The following is a 4,118-nucleotide window of genomic DNA, read 5'->3' on the forward strand; positions in this document are numbered from 1 at the left end:
ATATATGTGTGTGTGTGTGTGTGTGTGTGGTTGTGTGTATATATGTGTGTATATATGTGTGTATACACACTCACACACACACACACACACACACACACACACATATATATACATGAGTGCGTGTGTCTGTGTTTGTCCCCTACCCCCGCTTGACAACCTGTGTTGGTGTGTTTACATCCCGTAACTTATTAATTCGACAAAAGAGACCGACGGAGTAGGTACCAGGCTTTAACAAAAATGAATACTGGGATCGATTCATTCGACTAAACGTTCTTCGAGACGGTGCAACAGACACGAGACAAGTAAAAAAAAATAATAACGATACAAGTTAAATAAAAGAGGCGGGACCAGCACATTAAATTCACTTGATTTTTACGAATTATCAACATTCTCTTTAAAGGAGGTAAGTTTATATCTTGGTAGGGTGTTCACAACCATGTATTACATAACAATGCATATAATGTTACATAACGTTTTATATATATATAGACAGAGAGAGAGAGAGATAAATAGATAAAAATATATATATATATATATGGAATATGTTGTAAATATGTGAAGAATTTCTTAAAGGTCTTGTGGGAATCGTGTTTATTTAAATCTCTTTAGATTTTCAGAATTCCATCTACGTGTGTGTGTGTATGTGTACTTATGTATGCGTGTACGTATACATGTGTAAGTGTGTGTATATATAAGTGTATGTGTGTGTGTGTGTGTGTGTGTGTGTGTGTGTCTTGTTCTTTAGTTTTAACCATCATCAAGGTCATGGTTTAGAAAGTATGTTTTAAAATTATAACTGTAGAAACAAAGGAAAAGAAGTAGGTGCTATGAGTCTCAAGAATATCCGTTCCCACCATTTATTTCTATGTGTGTGAGTATGTGTGTGTGTATGTATGTGCGTGTTGTGTGTGTGTGTGTGTGTGTGTGTGTGTGCGCGTGTATTCGAGCATGTCTATGTGTGCAGTGTACGATAAGTCTTCATAAGATATTTTGTAACAGTAGTTAAATTCCTTGAATACCTTTTGTCAAATATTTGAAATTTTTAAAGCGTATGTAAGATTGCAAATCTACATCAATTAAAATTTCACGCTGAATACTTGATGGAATGCACGTGTACAAATGCTTTACACAAAGATACATAATAATAACACATATACACATACATGCATACGTACGTATGTATATCCAGAGATGTGTATAATTGGATATTGGTTCAAATTTTGGTACAAGCCATTGCGTTTTTGTTTTCTGACGTGTAGTATTAAGTCGTTTATATCGACGCCAGTGTTCAACTGGTTATTTCATCGACCCCGAAGACAATCAAGAGCAAGTTTGACTCCACCGAAATTCGAACTCAGAATTTATAGAACCTGATATACGTTTATTGTTCAACTAATGATTCTGCCAGCTCATCGCTTTTGTATAATCAACGAATCCTCTTTATAATAGGCTTGAGTTGACATTTTAGGCTGCACTAGTCAATTAAAATGACCCCAAAATGATGAAAGACAAATTTGATCTCAACGGAATTTGAACTCAGAACGTAAGGGTACACGGAATTTTGCTTGCTCGCCGTCTTTACAATCAAATAAATAATAAACCATGTTCATGTACGCATACGCATACACTTTGTCATGCGTGCTTGAATACACTCAAATATACATAAATGAAAATAGACGTCGTAGTCGATGACCTGCACTACCAGTGTTTAAGTATTTCACATGTATATATGCTATTTAGGCAAAATCAGTGTGAATATTTTAATTCATGTGAAGGGTGTCCACGATATTATTCAGAAGTTTATGATAAAAAAATATTTGAAGATGATACGCGGTGAGGTCGAACACAGGATTTCTTAAGTGAGAAACAAACTGCTTAACCATTCAGCCAAAACGAAAACGCATGGAGTATACAAAAGAATATAAATCACTTCATACGCATACATACATACATATACAGATAGTTACATACATTTGTACATCTCTCTCTCTCTCTCTCTCTCTCTATATATATATATATATATATATATATATATATATATATATATATATATATATATATATATATATGTACGTATGTATATATATATTTTATAATTATAAGCATAATTATAATTAGGGTTCAGCAAAATTGCTTCATCAAATAACGAAATTTAGAAATAGCAGTTAAATACTATTCCACTACCATAATATATCTCCCAGACAGCAATACTCCCAACTCATGCAGGCAAAGAGAAATTTCAGTATGTGGTGAAACAATTTTGCTGAACCCTAATTATAATTATGCTTATAATTATAAAACTGATATATATATATATATATATATATGTATGTATGTATGTATGTATGTATGTGCACGCATGCATGCACGCACACCATTGTGTAGAAATACAAGAATAACATATATAATACTTCGCTTTTGTACCTGGTTTGCAAGATTCTTGGTGTGAATTTGTGTGCTGAAGCAATTTTTTTTCTGTCTGGGGAAAGTCATATTGATTTAATGACTTATTATCTAATACACACACCGGTTCGATTTCCATTCATTTATTAATTATGCATTTTTGTTTCCTCCAACGAAAACTTTGGAAGAATATATATATCAGTAATATATGAGTGGAAATCGAACCGGTTGGTGTGTTAGATAATAAGGTATAAAAACAATATAACTCTTCCCAGAAACAGCATATATAATACTTAAATACCCGTAATCATACATACATACATACATACATACATACATACAAGCAGCTACAATCATAGAGCGTACAAAGTAATATACTATATATGTATATACTTCGACTTAGTTGTTGATCGGGGAGGTCCTTGATGTGGGATCGTATGTTGAAACAAATCTTATTATAATATGATGACCTTACCAAGATTCACGATATTTGTTTATATATATAAAAAGAGAGAGAGAGAGAGAGAGTGTGTGTGTGTGTGTGGTTGTGTGTGTGTGTGTGTGTGTGTGTGTGTGTGTGTGTGTGTGTGCATATGCTCCTTAAGCATTCGACAACTGAGCTGCCAATTTTGACGTATGGAGTATCAAAAGATTCAGTAATCTTTCGGCTACCAAATAACTTTATTTTCAATTACATATTTTCTACATTATCTCAACAACCAGCTATAGGTACATGAATGACACTGCTCTACAACGACCAGATTTCACTAGAAAGAGAATATAGTTTCACACTTTCAATTTGAACGAAAATTACAAGGTGTTGCATTTCGAGAGTGACGATGTGTGAATAATGAAAGTGATTTCTCTGAATTAGTCACATCTGTACTATAATAAAGAATCTGTCTATATACATAAAGGGTACCAAATAAACTGTTTTTGGCTCAACTCTTTTTTACTGCTAAAATAACCTTAGAAACGAGGTCGAGTCACACAATTTTGAGGTCATTTTCGGGCAATATTTCGATTTGCTTCTAATGTTTAACTTTCGTCCGATATTTCATGCATGCGTAGAAGTCTATTCAGACAAACAATTATGAAAATGTACACATAAATATTGTATTGAAATAAGCCACAACCAAAAACATTTCATTAAAAGATATCCATTTCTCTATATGTTATGCGAAATGCAGTCACCTGCTCCCTCTCTCCCCCCCTCTCTCTCTCTCTCTCTCTCTCTCTCTCTCTCTCTCTCTCACTCACACACACACACATACACGCATACACACGCACACATACATACAAAAATGATGTATGCGTATGTATTTATATACGTGTATATGAAAGATAATGTGTGTAAGAGAGAGAAAGAGAGAGAGAGAGAGAGAGAGAGAACGAGTGAATGCCACTTACACATACATGCAAAAAATACATGCATGACAACAAACATCTTCACTCACTCTCTCTCACATACACACGCACTCACATACATACATACACACACGTCCATTTCATATGCACGTACATACATACGCACACACATACACAACACAAAATATGTTTGCGTGTGTATTTATATACGTGTATATGAAAGATAATGTGTGAGAGAGAGAGAGAGAGAGAGAGAGAGAGAGAGAGAGAGAGCGAATGATGCCACTTACACGTACATGCAAAACAATACATACAGGACAACAAACACCTTCACTCACTCTGTCTGT

The sequence above is a fragment of the Octopus bimaculoides genome, chromosome 13, assembly GCF_001194135.2.
Source record: "Octopus bimaculoides isolate UCB-OBI-ISO-001 chromosome 13, ASM119413v2, whole genome shotgun sequence".
NCBI classification, from domain to species: domain Eukaryota; kingdom Metazoa; phylum Mollusca; class Cephalopoda; order Octopoda; family Octopodidae; genus Octopus; species Octopus bimaculoides.